We start from the raw sequence: 9088 nt of genomic DNA, 5'->3' as shown, positions 1-9088 counted from the left end.
GCATCGTGCAGCCCAAACCGTAAGAGCTGGAACTTTGAAACTTTGACAGATGGTAGTACAAAAATCGAGGAAAGGTTCAGAGATTATGACCCCGATTGGCCCATAGGTGGCGCTATAACAACCAAAAGCGCGAAACTGCTCATAACTCCTAGACCGTATGTCGTAGACTCAAGTGTCTTATATCATTGGAAAGCTGGACGCCTGTCGAACAAAACGTATATCTCCGATTTCATTTCCGCCATGATAGATTTTCCGCCATTTTGAATTTTGTCAAAAATCTACTTTTGCGAACTAGTCCCTGGTTTTTTGCCCGATTGGAACCAAACTAGTGCAGAAATGTTCTCTGGAGACTGAATATCAATAATTATCGAAAAAAAGTGGAAATTTCGATTCACGGTCGCTAAGGGGCGCCAAAACGTACGTTGTGGGAGGGGCCTATTTTACTAAAATGGCTATAACTCCCGATGTAAATGAGGTATCTTCACCAAACTTGGTACACATGTGTATGAGCTTACTCTGGGGTCACAGTAAAAAAATCGCGACGATTGGCCTCATGGTGGCGCTATAAAATGAAAAAAACATAAAACAGGCTATAACCACCTGACCGTTAGTCCGATTGACTTGAAAATTGGTATGCAGTGTCTTGGTCCAAGGTGCCATGTATGTGTATGAGGACATTGGCGTATCTCAAAAAACATGGCCGCCATCGGCCAACGAAGTTTGAGCACCTATTAGACAAGGTTAACGGAGGCCGATCGGAACGAAACTCAATGCGCATGTTCGGCTCATGGCCCTAAAGGTCTGTAAGAATTTTGAAAGAAATCGGCCACTAGTTGGCGCTAACGAGTTTTACGGCTCTGTAATCACGTGGTGTTACAAATATCCACACAATATGCATATCATTTGATAGATCTCCTCATCCTGAACAACTTTGCCTCAAGAACCATTGCTGTCAATCAAACTGTTCATTAATTATTCATTAATATGTTAAAAACCTACTTTTGCGAACTAGTCCTAGGTTTTTTGCCCGATCGGAACCAGACCAGTCTAGGACAATTCTCTGGACTCTCTAGATCAATAATTATCAAAAAAAAGTTGAACTTTTGCATTTGGATGGCTGTAATAGGGTAATTTATAAAATGGGTGTGTCAAAATACATTAAAAAGCCTATAAATCCTAAATAAAAACTCAGAACTTCACAAAAATTGGTCAGCATATGTGACATAACATCATTAACAAGCATGAAAAATTCTATGGAGATCGGACGATAGGTGGCGCTATAACTGTTAAAAAGCTTTAAAATCATATATTTCCTATGGTAAACTGCCTGTATTGGCTGTAAATGGTCTTTTCCATCTCTGATCATATAATTTTCATATCATAATGTTCAAAACTAGTGCAATACAATTCTCTGGACTCACTAGATCAATAATTGTCAGAAAAAGTTGAACTACTTCATTTGGATAGCTATAATAGGTTCACTTCAAAATCTGGCCTTTACCAAGTGTCCCCGAAAGCCTATATCTCTTTAATCAATGCTCAGACCTTCTTAAAAACAAGTCAGAACGTGTGAAATATCACCCTGAACAAGCATGAAAATTTTCAGACAGATCGGACAAAATTTGCCTCTATAACAGTTAAAAAGGTGAAAATGATATGAATTAATGGCATGTTAAGCCAATAAGTGGTATTTTACTGCCCCCTGCTGTTTAAAATAGTCATTTTCTCATATTGGTATTGGTATCAGCCATGGTAAATCATGATAAATGATGGTGTGTGTGTGTGTGTGTGTGTGTGTGTGTGTGTGTGTGTGTGTGTGTGTGTGTGTGTGTGTAAGCATGCATTGAGTTAACATGGAAAAACTGGTTTGCTTTAGTGCAGAAAACTGGTTTAAAGTGAAAGTGAGCCAATAAGTGGTCTTCTAGTGCCCTCTGCTGGCCATTCTACTTAATAATGAAATATTTTACATGTGCTTTTGCATTCATACTTGGACACACACTAAAAATCACGTATATAACTAACTATTATAACACAATAATATTTTGTCAGTGTTCATCACCTCATTTGCACTGACACTTCACATAATTGCTAGTAATGTGGTTAATCATGCTAGAAACATTGTAAATCATAGTAAATAATACTGAAATGAGGTGTATCAAGGTAAATCATGCTAGAATCCTAATAAATCATTCTGGAACATGGTATATGATAGTAAATCATGCTAGAATCATATTAAATAATTCTTGAATGTGGCAAATCGTTGTGGGAGGAGCCTATTTTACTCAAATGGCTATAACTCAAGAAGTAAATGAGATATCTTCACCAAAATCAGTACACATGTGTATGGGTTCAATTTGAGGTCACAATAAACAATTTTATGGAGATCGGACCATAGGTGGCGCTATAACTGTTAAAAAGCTTTAAAACCATATATATCCCATGGCAATTTGCCTGTATTGGCTGTAAATGGTCTTTTCCATCTATTATGTCAGTGGTTACATGCTTGCTAAATAAATCTTAATGACTTTTGATGCTTTTGTGCTTAAATGCCTTAAAGGCCTTAACTGCTTGAACCCCGATAAATGCTGCTTGCAGCTTTAATTATTATTATTATTATTATTATTCCGCCGTAAAACGCATCGTGCAGCCCAAACCGTAAGAGCTGGAACTTTGAAACTTTGACAGATGGTAGTACAAAAATCGAGGAAAGGTTCAGAGATTATGACCCCGATTGGCCCATAGGTGGCGCTATAACAACCAAAAGCGCGAAACTGCTCATAACTCCTAGACCGTATGTCGTAGACTCAAGTGTCTTATATCATTGGAAAGCTGGACGCCTGACGAACAAAATGTATATCTCCGATTTCATTTCCGCCATGATAGATTTTCCGCCATTTTGAATTTTGTTAAAAAATCTACTTTTGCGAACTAGTCCCTGGTTTTTTGCCCGATTGGAACCAAACTAGTGCAGAAATGTTCTCTGGAGACTGAATATCAATAATTATCGAAAAAAAGTGGAAATTTCGATTCACGGTCGCTAAGGGGCGCCAAAACGTACGTTGTGGGAGGGGCCTATTTTACTAAAATGGCTATAACTCCCGATGTAAATGAGGTATCTTCACCAAACTTGGTACACATGTGTATGAGCTTACTCTGGGGTCACAGTAAAAAAATCGCGACGATTGGCCTCATGGTGGCGCTATAAAATGAAAAAAACATAAAACAGGCTATAACCACCTGACCGTTAGTCCGATTGACTTGAAAATTGGTATGCAGTGTCTTGGTCCAAGGTGCCATGTATGTGTATGAGGACATTGGCGTATCTCAAAAAACATGGCCGCCATCGGCCAACGAAGTTTGAGCACCTATTAGACAAGGTTAACGGAGGCCGATCGGAACGAAACTCAATGCGCATGTTCGGCTCATGGCCCTAAAGGTCTGTAAGAATTTTGAAAGAAATCGGCCACTAGTTGGCGCTAACGAGTTTTACGGCTCTGTAATCACGTGGTGTTACAAATATCCACACAATATGCATATCATTTGATAGATCTCCTCATCCTGAACAACTTTGCCTCAAGAACCATTGCTGTCAATCAAACTGTTCATTAATTATTCATTAATATGTTAAAAACCTACTTTTGCGAACTAGTCCTAGGTTTTTTGCCCGATCGGAACCAGACCAGTCTAGGACAATTCTCTGGACTCTCTAGATCAATAATTATCAAAAAAAAGTTGAACTTTTGCATTTGGATGGCTGTAATAGGGTAATTTATAAAATGGGCGTGTCAAAATACATTAAAAAGCCTATAAATCCTAAATAAAAACTCAGAACTTCACAAAAATTGGTCAGCATATGTGACATAACATCATTAACAAGCATGAAAAATTCTATGGAGATCGGACGATAGGTGGCGCTATAACTGTTAAAAAGCTTTAAAATCATATATTTCCTATGGTAAACTGCCTGTATTGGCTGTAAATGGTCTTTTCCATCTCTGATCATATAATTTTCATATCATAATGTTCAAAACTAGTGCAATACAATTCTCTGGACTCACTAGATCAATAATTGTCAGAAAAAGTTGAACTACTTCATTTGGATAGCTATAATAGGTTCACTTCAAAATCTGGCCTTTACCAAGTGTCCCCGAAAGCCTATATCTCTTTAATCAATGCTCAGACCTTCTTAAAAACAAGTCAGAACGTGTGAAATATCACCCTGAACAAGCATGAAAATTTTCAGACAGATCGGACAAAATTTGCCTCTATAACAGTTAAAAAGGTGAAAATGATATGAATTAATGGCATGTTAAGCCAATAAGTGGTATTTTACTGCCCCCTGCTGTTTAAAATAGTCATTTTCTCATATTGGTATTGGTATCAGCCATGGTAAATCATGATAAATGATGGTGTGTGTGTGTGTGTGTGTGTGTGTGTGTGTGTGTGTGTGTGTGGTACAAATATAACAAAGGTTTTATTTTCCAACATGAAAACAAACATAACAGAGTGCTAGTGCACAAACAATAACCGACAATGATAATGGATGAGAGGGGAACTTAAATACACAGATCAAGACAAGGACAACAGGTGACGGTTATGATGATGAGGAGCAGGTGATGATGAGGAGGGTGATGAGGAGCAGGTGCAGGTGATGACGACAGATGGTGAATGTGATGAAGACAGAAGGTGAATGTGATGAAGGTGAATGTGACACCAATATCACTGAAACATTTGTGTGTGTGTGTGTGTGTGTGTGTGTGTGTGTGTGTGTGTGTGTGTAGCATTATTGTGTGTAGCATATGTAGCAAGTATGCATTATTGAGTTAACATGGAAACACTGGTTTGCTTTAGTGCAGAAAACTGGTCAAAATCATGAGGTTTAAAGTGAAAGTGAGCCAATAAGTGGTCTTCTACTGCCCTCTGCTGGCCATTCTACTTATTAATGAAATATTTCAACATGTGCTTGCATTCATACTTGAATACACACTAAAAAAATCACTTATATAGCAATAACTATTATAACACAATCATATTTTGTCAGTGTTAATCACTTTATTTGCACTGACACTTCAAATAATTGCTAGTAATGTGATAAATCAGGCTAGAAACATGGTAAATCAAAGTAAATAATACTAGATTGTCGTTTATCTCCTGGTAAATAATACTAGAACGTGTTATATCATGGTAAATCATGGTTAACTATGCTGTGTGTGTATGTGTGTGTGTGTGTGTGTGTGTGTGTGTGTGTGTGTGTGTGTGTGTAAGCATGCATTGAGTTAACATGGAAAAACTGGTTTGCTTTAGTGCAGAAAACTGGTTTAAAGTGAAAGTGAGCCAATAAGTGGTCTTCTAGTGCCCTCTGCTGGCCATTCTACTTAATAATGAAATATTTTACATGTGCTTTTGCATTCATACTTGGACACACACTAAAAATCACGTATATAACTAACTATTATAACACAATAATATTTTGTCAGTGTTCATCACCTCATTTGCACTGACACTTCACATAATTGCTAGTAATGTGGTTAATCATGCTAGAAACATTGTAAATCATAGTAAATAATACTGAAATGAGGTGTATCAAGGTAAATCATGCTAGAATCCTAATAAATCATTCTGGAACATGGTATATGATAGTAAATCATGCTAGAATCATATTAAATAATTCTAGAATGTGGCAAATCGTTGTGGGAGGAGCCTATTTTACTCAAATGGCTATAACTCAAGAAGTAAATGAGATATCTTCACCAAACTCAGTACACATGTGTATGGGTTCAATTTGAGGTCACAGTAAACAATTTTATGGAGATCGGACCATAGGTGGCGCTATAACTGTTAAAAAGCTTTAAAACCATATATATCCCATGGCAAATTGCCTGTATTGGCTGTAAATGGTCTTTTCCATCTATTATGTCAGTGGTTACATGCTTGCTAAATAAATCTTAATAACTTTTGATGCTTTTGTGCTTAAATGCCTTAAAGGCCTTAACTGCTTGAACCCCGATAAATGCTGCTTGCAGCTTTAATTATTATTATTATTATTATTATTCCGCCGTAAAACGCATCGTGCAGCCCAAACCGTAAGAGCTGGAACTTTGAAACTTTGACAGATGGTAGTACAAAAATCGAGGAAAGGTTCAGAGATTATGACCCCGATTGGCCCATAGGTGGCGCTATAGCAACCAAAAGCGCGAAACTGTTCATAACTCCTAGACCTTATGTCGTAGACTCAAGTGTCTTATATCATTGGAAAGCTGGATGCCTGACGAACAAAACGTATATCTCCGATTTCATTTCCGCCATGATAGATTTTCCGCCATTTTGAATTTTGTTAAAAACCTACTTTTGCGAACTAGTCCCTGGTTTTTTGCCCGATTGGAACCAAACCAGTGCAGAAATGTTCTCTGGAGTCTGAATATCAATAATTATCGAAAAAAAGTGGAAATTTCGATTCACGGTCGCTAAGGGGCGCCAAAACGTACATTGTGGGAGGGGCCTATTTTACTAAAATGGCTATAACTCCCGATGTAAATGAGGTATCTTCACCAAACTTGGTACACATGTGTATGAGTTCAATCTGGGGTCACAGTAAAAAAATCGCGACGATTGGCCTCATGGTGGCGCTATAAAATGAAAAAAACATAAAACAGGCTATAACCACCTGACCGTTAGTCCGATTGACTTGAAAATTGGTATGCAGTGTCTTGGCCCAAGGTGCCATGTATGTGTATGAGGACATTGGCGTATCTCAAAAAACATGGCCGCCATCGGCCAATGAAGTTTGAGCACCTATTAGACAAGGTTAACGGAGGCCGATCGGAACGAAACTCAATGGGCATGTTCGGCTCATGGCCCTAGAGGTCTGTAAGAATTTTGAAAGAAATCGGCCACTAGTTGGCGCTAATGAGTTTTATGGCTCTGTAATCACGTGGTGTTACACTTATCATCACAAAATGCATATCATTTGATAGATCTGCTTATGCTGAACAACTTTGCCTCTAGAACCATTGCTGTCAATCAAACAGTTTATTAATTATTCACGAATATGTTAAAAACCTACTTTTGCGAACTAGTCCCTGGTTTTTTGCCCGATCGGAACCAAACGAGTCTAGGACAATTCTCTGGACTCTCTAGATCAATAATTATCAAAAAAAGTTGAACTTTTGCATTTTTCGCATGGGTATAATTGTGTCATAAAGAAAATGGACGTGGCAAAATGCAATCAAAAGCCTATAAATTCTAAACAAAAACTCAGAACATCACGATAATTGGTCAGCATATGTGTCGTACCATGCTAAAGAAGCATGGAAATTTTTATGGAGATCGGACCAAAGGTGGCGCTATAACTGTTAAAAAGCTTTAAAACCATATATTTCCTATGGTAAATTGCCTGTATTGCCTGTGAATGGTCTTTTCCATCTATAATCATAATGTTCATATAATAATGTTCAAAACCAGTGCAGTGCAATTCTCTGGACTCTCTAGATCAATAATTATCAGAAAAAGTATGACTTCTTCATTTGGATGGCTATAATAGTGTCACTTCAATATGTGGCCATTACCAAGTGTCCCCAAAAGCCTATATCTCTTTAATGAATGTTCAAACCTTCTTAAAAACAAGTCAGAACATGTGAAATATCTCTCTGAACATGCATGAAAATTTTCAGACAGATCTGACAAAATTTGCCTCTATAACAGTTAAAAAGGTGAAAATGATATGAATTAATGGCATGTTAAGCCAATAAGTGGTATTTTACTGCCCCCTGCTGTTTAAAATAGTCATTTTGTCATATTGGTATTGGTATCAGCCATGGTAAATCATGATAAACTATGGTAAGTGTGTGTGTGTGTGTGTGTGTGTGTGTGTGTGTGTGTGTGTGTGTGTGTGTGTGTGTGTGTGTGTGTAAGCATGCATTGAATTAACATGGAAAAACTGGTTTGCTTTAGTGCAGAAAACTGGTTTAAAGTGAAAGTGAGCCAATAAGTGGTCTTCTAGGGCCCTCTGCTGGCCATTCTACTTAATAATGAAATATTTTACATGTGCTTTTGCATTCATACTTGGACACACACTAAAAATCACGTATATAACTAACTATTATAACACAATAATATTTTGTCAGTGTTCATCACCTCATTTGCACTGACACTTCACATAATTGCTAGTAATGTGGTTAATCATGCTAGAAACATTGTAAATCATAGTAAATAATACTGAAATGAGGTGTATCAAGGTAAATCATGCTAGAATCCTAATAAATCATTCTGGAACATGGTATATGATAGTAAATCATGCTAGAATCATATTAAATAATTCTTGAATGTGGCAAATCGTTGTGGGAGGAGCCTATTTTACTCAAATGGCTATAACTCAAGAAGTAAATGAGATATCTTCACCAAAATCAGTACACATGTGTATGGGTTCAATTTGAGGTCACAATAAACAATTTTATGGAGATCGGACCATAGGTGGCGCTATAACTGTTAAAAAGCTTTAAAACCATATATATCCCATGGCAATTTGCCTGTATTGGCTGTAAATGGTCTTTTCCATCTATTATGTCAGTGGTTACATGCTTGCTAAATAAATCTTAATGACTTTTGATGCTTTTGTGCTTAAATGCCTTAAAGGCCTTAACTGCTTGAACCCCGATAAATGCTGCTTGTTATTAGGGGTTCAAGCACGAAGTGCTGAAACCCTATTGTAATTGCCCTGATTTTTATTATTATTATTATTCTTCCCTAAAACGCATCGTGCAGCCAAAACCGTAAGGCCTAGAGACGTGATACTTGGTCAAATGGTAGTAGTATTGCTCGCTACTCAGATACACGGACTTAGCCAAATCGGCCCATAGGTGGCGCTACAGCGACCAAAAGCGCGAAACTGCTCATAACTCCTAGACTGTATGTCGTAGACTCAAGTGTCTTATATCAATGTAATCAAGACCTCATGGCAAACAAAACGTATATCTCCGATTTCATTTCCGGTATGCAAATTTTTCCGCCATTTTGAATTTTGTCAAAAACCTACTTTTGCGAACTAGTCCTAGGTTTTTTGCCCGATCGGAACCAAACCAGTGCAGAAATG

Source organism: Abramis brama (assembly GCF_963993115.1).
Source record: "Abramis brama genome assembly, chromosome: 11".
Lineage (NCBI taxonomy): Eukaryota > Metazoa > Chordata > Actinopteri > Cypriniformes > Leuciscidae > Abramis > Abramis brama.
Note: the sequence above shows the minus strand (reverse complement) of the source record.